The sequence below is a fragment of the Panthera uncia genome, chromosome D2, assembly GCF_023721935.1.
Source record: "Panthera uncia isolate 11264 chromosome D2, Puncia_PCG_1.0, whole genome shotgun sequence".
In the NCBI taxonomy this organism is placed as follows: Eukaryota; Metazoa; Chordata; class Mammalia; order Carnivora; family Felidae; genus Panthera; species Panthera uncia.
Genome location: NC_064818.1, coordinates 80,659,890 through 80,671,569, shown reverse-complemented (window position 1 = coordinate 80,671,569; position 11,680 = coordinate 80,659,890). Strand labels below are relative to the sequence as shown.

The window sequence follows — 11,680 nt, the reverse complement described above, 5'->3', positions numbered from 1 at the left end:
TGCATGAATCTAGGCGTGTCTCTGGGTCACTGGGAGTTGTCTTTGCCGTTGTGGCTGCCATAAGAACACTCTGAACAGTGTTGTCTAAAATCGCACGGAAGAGTGACAGCTTGGGGAGGGCGGTAGGTTGGAGCGGGGGTGGGGGGACATCCGAGAGTCCACAGACCAGGTGATGGTTGAACTGGGCCAGAAAGGGGTGGAATCTCGGGGAGCAGAAGAAGGGAGAGTAGTTTAGGAAGGGCAGCTCTTTTTTTTTTTAGAAAAGGCACTTTTTTTTGAAGGTGCGAGTCATAAATGTGTCATTTAGATAGCGAAACACAAGGAAATGTAAAATAATAGGATTTTCCTATGATTAAGTTGTTCTGCCGACACTTCAGATTTCGTAGTAATTATGAACCTCGCACGTAGAAAAATTTCAATTAGCCATATGCCTGGGGAATGGAATATACTGGTTAATTAAAAACCCCTTTAGGGTTCAATTCTAACCAAAAATCTCACTGCAATATATCAGATTTCCTCACCTTCGTAAGGGTACAGTATTTTAAGAGCACAGTAAGGGTGGTTTTCATTTTACCGTAAATGCTGCGTTAGAAAAGCTCATTCAAACAAGTGTTTGATTAAACATGTCCGCAGGACACAGGTTTCGCTTAGCATTTAAGCATCAGACAAACATTAACCAGCTAGGCCAACTCTGTTTGAAAACAGGGTTGCAAGAAATAAATACCTACTTGCTGTGTGGTTTGGTGACTTCTCTGGGCCTCGGATTCCAAATGAGTAACATCCATCTGACAGAAAGTTCTCGAACAGAAAGTACTTTTTTTTTTTTTTTTTTTTTGCCTCCAAGCTTCTGCGTGATCTGCCTGCCAATCTCTCTTTGCCTTTCTTTTAGGTTTTTAAATTTATTTTGAGAGAGACAGAGCACAGGCAGAGGAGGGCTGGGTTGGGGGGGCGGGGAGAGAATCTCAAGCAGACTCCACACTGTCAGCGTGGAGCCCGATAGGAGGCTTGAGCTCACGAACTGTGATGTGACCTGAGCTGAAATCCATCAGGTGCTTGGGGCACCTGGGTGGCTCAGTCAGGCATCGGACTTCAGCTGCTTCAGATTCTGGGTCTCTCTCTCTCTGCCCCACCCCTGCTGTCTCTCTTTCAAAATAAATACACAATAATAAAAAAAAAAGTCGGACGCTTAACCGACTGAACCTCCCAGGTACGCCGCTCTTTGACCTCCTTTACTCGAGTTTTGTACCAGCCAGCTTTTGACTTCCTTAGGCAAGACCCTTCCACACATACACCCTCCTACACACACTCCTACAACCATATGCTACACGTGCATGTACACACACACACACACACCACTTGTCCCCACCTCCTTCCTGCCTCACAAATGATTTCCTCCAGTCCTGAGCTCAGCTGTGGTGAGGCTCCCTCAAAGAAGCCTGGGTCACCCCTTTCCCAGGCCGGGTTGGGTCCCCGTTTCTTGCTCTGGGGTCATCCTGTGCTAACTTGTGACACGCCGTTCTGTGGAAACTGGAACATTGACTGAGAGCGGGCCTCCTGTCCCAGGACTAAGCCGTGGCCTTCCGTGAAGGGCAGACCGGGTATTTACCATCGCCGCGTGTCAGTAGTGACCCCAGGCAGAGGAGGTACCCAGCCGGGTATCCTTGAAATGAAATTTTAAAACCCAGGGGATTTTTATTAAAGGGAGGAAAGGAAAAAGGAAAAAACAAAAAAAAAAGCAAACTCAGGAGCCAAGAGGGGGGAGCAGCAGACCGGGGCTGAGTCAGAAGGCCTGTTCTTCTAGACTGTCTCCATTTCTACAGCTCTGACATGAAGGGACGGTTTTCCTCCTGGCCCGTGAGCCATCACGTTAACTCTGGGAGCGGCCCTCACGTGTAGGGGGAGGGGACTCCTGGAAACCCTAGTCATATATCTGATCAGTCTGGGCACGAGTTGTGTCCAGGGACAAGGACTTGACCCAGGGCCACCAGAGATGGCCAGGAAGGCTGAGGTTGCTCAGTCTCTTATCTGGCTGCCCAAATAGGTCCTGGATCCTGGGAGAGAATGTGTGGGCAAGTCTTGGAGATAGGGGCCAGGGGTGAGTGGGATTGTCCCCGGGAGGAGGTTTTCTGTCGGGAGGTAAAGTCAGGTGTCTGGGTGTGTCTGGAATCTATCACCATGTGGAGGGGCTGAGGAAGGAAGGGAGGAAAGGCCTCCCTCAATCCTACACACAGATCAGGACGGAATCTAGGCCGTCCCTGCCTGGCCCCTCACCTGGCCCAGGCATCCGGGGTTGTCGTGGAAAGACTCCTTCACAAATATCAACTCCATAAATTCTACCTCTTCACTAAAAATGATTTAAGGTATGTGGCTGGGATCCCAGGTTTTGCTGGGCTTTCTAGAAGCTTCCTCTAGATGAGCTGCTGGAGTCATCTTCTAGGAAACAGATCTGGTATTCCAGCCGCAGTTCCCGGGACCCCGATCCCAGTGCTATGCAGATGGCCCAGGCCCCCGACGTGCCTCCAGGACATGGTCCCAGCCTTTCCCCTCTCGGTGCCACCAGCACGAAGGGCCATGCTGGCACAGAGCATTCAACAATCTGTAAATTGGGATTGCATGAATGTTGCTGTTTACAAAGGAACAAGATGCCCATGACTTGTTCCCATGAAGCCCCTACTTGTGTCTACATTCCTGGGTCCCAGGAATGAAGGCTCGATTTGATCTGTTTATTGGCTATCGCCATGCAAGAGCCACAGAGGGCCCTGCTGTGGGCAGCCCCGCCTTGTGCTCATCAACCCAATCTAGAAGCTGGCGAGCCCCAAAGCTTCCTGGACAAGGGGCTTTAACAGCCAGCACTGACAATCTTTTATCAAGCATGGAAGGGAAATATTCGTAGTAAGAATAACAAAGCGTTAGTGTCCGTGCTATAAAAAGAATCACCGAGGAATCAACAATAGATTGAGGAAATAAACCAATGAGGAAAAGCCAAATGACACAACTTGGAAAATGGACAAAAAATATGAATTGGTGATTCGCAGATGAAATACAAATACTAAAAGCGTGAAGAGATGCTCAACCCACTAGAAGTTAGGGAGATGCAAATTGAGATAATGTATTTTTTTTTTTTTTTGGCCTCTCAGTTTTGCACAAATGAAAGGGATCTGCTAACACCCAGGGTTAGTGGCGTGTCGGGAAACGGGCACCCCCCGCACCATGGGCGGTGAGGCGCTGGGGCACTTCTCGGCGGTGGCGAATTGGCAATTCCTATTTCTATCGCACGTGCATTTGCCCTTCGCCCCGGAAACTCCACTTCCAGAAAGCTCTCCCGGAGAAGCGCTTTGCAGCTGAAACGCACACGTGTGCAAGCGTTTTCCTCGGAAAACGACGCGGGGACGCCGTGAGCCGATGCCCACCGTGGAGGAACGGCCACCAGAGCTCGTTAGGTTTGGAGAGGGCCAAGCAGCCCTCGGAGACCGGATGAGGAAGGTGTTCAAGTGCCGACTCGCCCGGATGCCGAGACAGACCTTCGGGCAAACAGGCAATTCACACAACGGCACACCGGTGGCATATATGTCGTCACGGCAAAGACGCCAAGTTTCCATGTATTAATGTCTCGAACATTCAGATGCAGCTCACCGTTGAGCCCTCCGCTGCTAACAGGTGCATTCCTGACCCACACCATTCAGTCCCAGGGAGGTGCTAACCTGCCTCGGAGGTCGTTCAACCCGCCTGTCTGTCCGAGGTCTCTCGCACCTGGTGTCTTGTTCGAAATGTTTCCATTTGATGGCGGGGGGGGGGGGGGGGGGGGGTTTCCTCTACGGCAGGCCTGGCGCGTCTTCCCTTCCTGAGGCTGTGGGCTCCGGCAGGTCGGCTGAGCCACCTGGTCCCTGGTTGGCTGGTTGATGCCCATCTTTGAACCCCCCCACCCTCCCCCAAACCTCCTTTCTTCCATCCGTCCTCCCCTGTCTGCTCTCTCCCTTCTGTGGTTCCCCTCTCCCCAGTGGAAGGGTCCTGCTGTACCTAGCACTGTAAGGGGCATGCAGACAGACAGACAGACCCATAAGGAACCGCCAGTAATTAAGCAGTCCGTACGAGCATGTGGCATTTCACAGCAGGTGACATTTTTCAGAGGGAGGAGGGGAGAGGAGAATAAAAGGTTACGAAATCATCCATTTTAACAAATACAACAAGCCTCATAAGATGTATTAAATAAATACAACCACTAATAACAAGCGTGTGTTTTCACTCCACGTGAGGCCTGAAATATCTCGCGGGTGGGTCCGGAAAGGGGGTGGAGGTGGAAGGAGCACAGAGGCAGAGTTGGGGGGTGAGCAGAGACACGCAGATGTGCGAAGGGAGGCCTGACGGGGTTTCTGATTTTAGGAGGGAAATCAGCGACCGGAAATCAGTCACTTTGTGACTCCGCCTGGCCGCAGACTTGACGCGGTCTGTCATCTTCCTTGGGGACTCCAAGAAACCACCGCTCAGAGCTCAGATCCCTGTCTGGACTCCAGGAGGAGCACGGCTCCCAGAAGGGCGAGTTGTTAATCTGTGCTGCACGCACGGCTCACGCCTACTGAGGAGCAGCGGGGAGCTGGGGCCACCCCCCGGCCGGCCACTGTGCCCAAGGTCGGGGCTGTTTCCAAGCCAGGGCGGAGCTACATTTTAGAAGTCCTAAATTAATGGTCTACATGAATCAATGTCTACCTCCTAATGAATGTCTTGTCTAAAAGGACGTAAGGCACAGGAATACAACGAAGAGATTTCATGGAAGAACGAGACGCAGGCTGGAAGTCAAAGTAAAGATTTATCCTTGCATCAGACTGTTTTAGATCTTGCAATTTGCATATACAAAGAATTCAGCAACATTCACTGGCATTATAATCAGAGCAAGATCAAATTACAGATGTAATAAAAGAAACTATGATAGTTGAAACGGGGACTACAGATGTATATTATAAAGATTGCACATAAATTAAACACGATTTAGTTAAACAAAAGTATCAGGAACCATACATCTTAAAAATCACATGGGCATGTCTTTGAATGCTGAAACAGACGTGTCAGGCTCATTTAAAAAAGTTTTTAAAAACACATAAAAATACCTTTCAAAACACTGGTATGCATTCTTCATTCGTCTAGCACATGGAGAGAAACAGTAGAGTGAGTCACACAGTGACCGTACAGCTTGTCGATCAGAACGGTAGGCTCCTAATCGCTATTTGGCATTTGGATGCAGCCTCATGCGACACACAAAAACGTGAAGGTAAGAATGGCCTCGTCAGCCCCGTCAGCGGGGCGCTGTCGTGTCCATGGACCTTCTTTGACAGAGGGGGAAGGAGAGGTCAGCTTTCCCGGTTGCACAGAGAGGGTAGCGCGTCCCCAAAGGGATTGTTTGGACGGGGGGGGGGGGGGGGGGGGGCCTGGGCAGAGGCCAGGAGGCTGCAATTCCCAGGCCCCTAGAAAGGCAAGTACTGCCCTCGACTGGGGACAGGGGTCCTGTGCCCAAGGGGTCGCGGCTTCTGCCTTGTTTCCAGAGGCGGAAGGACCAAAGCGGGTGCCAGGATGCCTGTAGCGGACACAGGGAGACAGAACAACGCACAAACGGGGCACTTTCCCGAGGGCACCCCTGGTAAGTTCGACCTGAATCGCCACACAAGAGATGCCAGGTAGACCACTGAGGGCCCGACAGCTTCTCATGAGGGCTCCTGAATTAGACCCAAGTCCATTCCCTTGACTTTGACCCTGAACCCTCGGGTACATTACAAATCACTTTCATCACCATGTAGCCAGCTCGGTTTCTAGGGTTCGGTGCCAAATGAAAAGCTTGGTTCTCTCTCTTCTCCTTCAGTCACAGAAAGGCTTTGGCGGGGGGGGGGGGGGGATTCTGACAATGAAAACATATGGGACCAGCTGGTGCGTCTTGCAGAGCTGCCTCCATTTTCCTCTTCGACCCGAACGTATCCTCATGGTCCCGGGAAGGACGGAGGGATGTATTCAGCACTGTGTGTGCCCAGGGAGGGATGCGGCTGGCGGCGGCGGCATCGGTCACAAAGTTGTGCTCTCGCCCTTCCGGCTGGCACCCCTTCTGCCATGGAGTGGAGCTCAGAGGAGCCACGGAGACTTGATCACCGTGAGGCTATCGTTAGTATGCAAGAAACCCTGGGGTCACATTATGCACACCAGAAACAGACACGGGATGAACAGTGCAATAGGAAGGTGCAGTCACTTCTCGGTGGAAATGTCAAATAAGGCCTTTATATTTCTTTTTAAAAGCAAAAAAAACCACTGTACCCCAAATGCACATCTTAAGTGCCTTTAGTATGTTAGAGCAGGTGTCTTTATTTTTTTATATTTATATATATATATATATATATATATATTGTGCTCATATGCTCATCTGCTACCTAATGGCCACAGAAAGATCACCGTCATTAAATTAAACTTTTCTACATTCAACCTCCTCCCTTTTGTCGCCCCATAAGCCAGTCCAGTCTGGCAGTGAGATTATTATTATCCAGTGTCAAAGGTCTCAGTAGTATTTCCATTCAAAAATAAGTTAGCCTTTAGATTAAGGATTTCTCTCTCTGTGTCTTTTATTTAAATATTGAGGAGGGGGACTTTAAAAAAAACGGTATAAATCTAGATTTTAAGATTTCTTTTCTTACAAACAATCTTAGCTTGTACAAGATTTAAAAAAAAAAAAAACAACAAGCCAAAATATTCTCAGAAAGTTGAAAGCATCAGTGCTTGTGGTGGTCTCCCCAAGCGTGTGCTCTTGGCATCTGCGTGAGTCAGACGTTTGGCTCCCTCCGCACATTAGGATTAGGAAGTGGTTTGTGTTGAGCCTCTGGGTAGCTCGAGACCAGAGGCAAGAGTGAGAAACGCAGTTGGTTTGATTCTCAGAGACTCCTCTGAGCCAAACACTCAGACAGACGGACAGCAAGTGGCCACGTGGGAACGCAGCCTGATAGCTGATTTTGCCGTACCCAAGGCCACGGGTGACCGTGCCACCAGCACCGACATCTCTCCACTTCCGGCCCAGACAGCACGGACCCAGCCGTGAGTAAACGCACGTGTATCACTATATGGTCACCAACTGCGCTCATGCATTTTATACCTGCACGCGGGCTGTGACGCCCTTGATCTTTAAAATGTAAAAAGTAAACCACATGAGTTGAGACGGAGGACTTCACAGGATCCCCTACTTACAGTGTATCTCCATGAACATTTTACCTCCCGCAAAATGCCACTGCGCAGGGCTGTAAAAATCAGCGTCTGGACAGGGAATTTTCAACTGATTTTTGAGTCCTCGACCGCTTTCTTAACAGCGGGCTCTGTGTTTACTCTCCTGCGTCAAGCACACATTGCATATTAAGATTTTTAACATTTAGACGTGCTGAATGTGTGAAATTATAGGATATGATGAATCTAATGCAAAATTAGAATATTTACCGATATTAGCAGAAATGCATTTTACGGGATATTACTTGACCTTAATACATTATTCCCGTTTTTAAAAGGGGTATTTAAGATTTAATAACTTTATAGCAGTGGCCTTGAAAGCGTAACAAAATATATACAAAGAAATTAGGACGGGTATTAATGTCAACTATGAAATAAATTAACATGATTTTTATAAAATATACTGACCATTAAATTAAAAAAAATATTTTAAGGCAGGAATTTCATTTGAAATTAGCATAATCAGAAAATATATCAATAAAATCTTGTACCACTTTGTAGCAGAATTCATACTGTTCCTGAAAAAAAAAAACAAGAATATATTAAAATGATTTTTTAAATTCCATTAATTCAATTAGGAGAAACTCATAAAAAGAAGCCAAAAAAAAAAGTCTGACTAGTTACATACTGGTTACACAGAGACGTTTCCAGGTAAAACTGTTTTTATAATATAAAAAAATGTCAGTGATTAGTTTCAACTTAGCGTATTTGAGGAGAGTCTGAGTAAAACGTCTTCAGTTTTCATACTTAAAATGGAAAACAGGGGCGCCTGGGAGGCTCGGTTAAGTGTCTGATGTCGGCTCAGGTCATGATCTCACAGTTCGTGAGTCCGAGCCCCGTGTTGGGCTCTGTGCTGACAGCTCGGAGCCTGGAGCTGCTTCGGATTCTGTGTCTCCCTCTCTCTCTGCCCCTACCCTGCTTGTGCTCTCTCTTTCTCTCTCTCTCTCAAAAACTAATAAATAAACATTAAAAAACTAGAAAACAACTATTTTTGAAACAAAATTAAAAAAACCCAGAATATTTAACTTCAAATAAACTTCATAATGTAACAAAGAAGTAACCTATGAAAGTTAAAAAAGATGAAAATCTAGGGTATTTTTAAGCCTCAATTTACTCCAAAAAGGGACATTGTTTTATATAAATTTTAGAATTCAAAAAACATCGCCTTCTATCTAAGGCATCTGACTTATTAAAACACTCCTGTGCATCATTTGACTCTCACCCTCCTCACAAATCGTGAGTTAGTTGAGCATCCAACTTCAGCTCAGGTCACGATCTCACGTTTCATGAGTTCGAGCCCCGCACCAAACTGTTGATGAGTTCGAGCCCCGCGTCGGGCTCTGTGCTGACAGCTCAGAGCCTGGAGCCTGCTTTGGATTCTGTGTTTCCCTCTCTCTCTGCCCCTAACCCACTTGCATTCCGTTTCTCTCAAAAATCAATAAACATTAAAAACAAACAAGGAGGTGTTTGCATGTTGAGTCGGATAAGAAATGTTCTTTGCTACAATCGCTGGGAGCCTCCCTGGGTCAGGCACTCACGGGGCCCCTGAGGTACAGACATAAAACAAATCTGCATGCCAACTGAAGGCAGGTGCTGTCGCCCCATTTTCCACAGATAGGGAACTAAAGTCCGGAAAGTGGGAGGAGCTTGTCCAAGCACGTCCAGCCATGATGTTGGGATGACCTCCCAAAGCCCAAGCAACAAAGGGACGCCATGACTTAGCTTTTATACTTAACTGGGGGCAAGACAAGGACTAAAGCTATTCATTCTGCCTGGGGAAGCCGGGAGTGGACTCAAAAAACAGGAAAGAAACTGAAAGAGTATGGCTCATAGTTAAAAACTGAATTTCTTGGGACCCCTGGGTGGCTCAGTTGGTTAGGTGTCCCAACTTCGGCTCAGGTCATAATCTTGCAGTCAGTGAGTTCGAGCCCCACATTGGGCTCTGTGCTGACAGCTCAGAGCCTGGACCCTGCTTCAGATTCTGTGTCTCCCTCCCTCTCTGCCCCTCCTCCACCCACATTCTGTCTCTCTCTCAAAAATAAACATTAAAAATTTAAAAAAAAAAAAAACCTCTGAATTTCTTTTTGAAGGTATTCCTGTTATCATTATTATTTTCATCTAGAAAATCTTCCACGGAGTGGTCTGCTTCTGTTTTTCCCATGCCCAAAGTCATTCAAGTTCACGGTGCCTGTAGGAGGTATCAGCTGTCAGCAGGCAGGCATAACCTTCAGAAGATGCCTCTAGCATCTTCCAGAGCCCTAGCAAGGACGGTCCGCGCTGGGACCAGGGCTCTAGGGAAAGCAGAGGAGCCTCAGGTTTCTGCCCCAGTCATGGCCCGAAGAGGGGTGTGGCGGGGAGGAGGGTGGGGGGCTGGTAGGCACACCAGTTTTCCTTTACTGATAGTGGCTCTCGAACCTGTATTCACTTCGGGACCACCTGGGAGGGCCAGAGATACGCCGATGCCAGCCTGGCGCCCACCCCCAGCAAGTGTGAGGGCAGCCTGGCAACGGAGCAGGACTGTGAACACTCTCCAGGCCAGGCTGGTGTGCCCTCAGGGTGAGACCCGCGCTCTCGCCCAGCCTGGGGGCGCGAGGCGAACCCCGTTCTGCTCAGGCGATCCTAGCGGCTGAGCTGTCCCTGCGACGGGAATGTGCTGGAGGGGCCCTCCCGGCACCTTCCATGTGATGGCCTGCTTGCCTGGGCACCCTGTGAGTATAGAGAAGGAGCGGGCGAGGAGGGCACATCTACAAATAGGAAGACTTGAGAAAGAGGACGCGTGAGAACATTTCTTGAAATTGCATTTACTGGGGCCGAATGATTACTTGTTGAGGAAGCATGTCTTCTGCAAACCAGGAAGCATGTGTTTTTGTCACAGAATGAAAGAGGATGGCCCTAGAATCTGGCGGAATAGTCACGTGACACAGAAAGCTGGTGTATTCAGTGCCTCTGTCCAAGGGGTCTTACAGTCTGAAGTCATGGCTGCACCTCTCCTCCAGCGTCCAGCCCAGGGGACCGTCCCCAGCCAGACTCAAGGGAAGGAGAGGGTCCGTGGAGCTTCACCGGGGAGAGTGCCCTGAGTTCCGTCCCCTGAGAAGCTCGCTCTCCTCCCTCTCCCCACACTCAGCACAGACAATCCTCAGCCCTTCCGGAAACACCCTCGCCACTCAGTTTCTTACCAGGGTTTGCACCATATGCGGTCTCTGAAGTCGTAAACTCTTCACAGCTTGGAATACGTCTAAAAGGCCCTCGGCTTTCACTCGTTCCAGAATGTTGCTGAGCGCAATGAATGTACCTGTTCGCCCGGCTCCAGCACTGTGGAGGAAAAGTACTTAAGGGAGACGACGGGGCTTGCCCGTGGGGACGAGACGCGGACAGCCTGCAGCCCATCCCCGCACACCAGCACAGAAGCAATCGCCCCCGAAAATGAGCCAGGTTTGGATTTCCAAAGATCATCTGCGTGGAGCGAGAGTCCGCAAACGTGACATTCCTAAAGCACTGGCCCAGGTACAGCAGACAGGTAGCTCATGAGTGGGATCAAGACCCGGCACAAGCTTTCAAGCTGCAACTCATGTAGGCGGGGGGTTCTCCGGGTGTGGTCCCCGGGACCAGCAGCATCAACGTTGCCGGGGAACTTGTCAGAAATGCGAACCCTCCTGCTTCAGGTCTGGGGAGAGGTAACTCGGCCTGGACTCTCCTTCTGTGCGAGGGACCCGCCTTCTGAGAGGCGGTGGCTCACAAGGTGTGATGTTAAGACAGAGGGCGTCCCCTGCCAGGGACGGTTAGATAAGGGACACTTCCCAGCGATGAAGATCTGGGTCCACTCCACTTAAGACGGTCATTTTCTTGATAAACTGGATAAACCCCACAAGAGCAGAGCCCAGGCAGCCTTAGGATAGACAAGAGGCCAGGCCCAAAGTGGGCGGGCTCAGCTGGCTCCCCGCAGAGAGCCCTCCAGGCCCCAGAGGCACCCCCCACCCCGCCCCACCCCGGGTGGGCTGATTCTCAGGCTCCCGGCCCATTTCAGTGACCTGTCCCCACATCTGCCCTTGTGGGATTTGTTCGTCTTTGCCTCCCTGGTGTCCTACACTCAGTCCGGGCCTGGGGAGGCGCGCACTCGTTTCCAGTTTATTCTAAAGGACTTCTACAAAGCCCACAGGAACTGAAACCTGGGGCTTGTGCTCCACCTGCTGGCCAGGCCAGAAGCGCACCCAGGCCCGTCCCAGGCAGAGAGTTCCAATCCCCCCAAGCGAGGCCCAGGCTCTGGTGGCTCCAAGGGATGGGTGGGGTGGGGCAAGCGGCAGCCACGCAGAACGGAAGCCACGTGTGGAAAAATAAATAGGAGGGCAGCTGCAGAAGCAAATTAGCACCCCCGACAAGGAAAGCACCCCGAACTCCTGCGAGGAAGAGATTTGCTTTGGTGGCCAGCCCGCCCCCCCCC

At 49.8% G+C, this 11,680-nt stretch overlaps 1 long non-coding RNA gene across 1 annotated transcript; it reads right to left on the bottom strand.

Moving 5' to 3' along the window:
• Positions 1–4,785: 4,785 nt before the first annotated feature.
• Positions 4,786–11,671, bottom strand: LOC125933038 (uncharacterized). The gene is made up of 2 exons (XR_007460846.1): positions 10,419–11,671; positions 4,786–7,760 (listed from the first exon to the last, which is right to left on the bottom strand). It is a non-coding gene; the product is annotated as an uncharacterized LOC125933038 (long non-coding RNA).
• Positions 11,672–11,680: the final 9 nt, after the last annotated feature.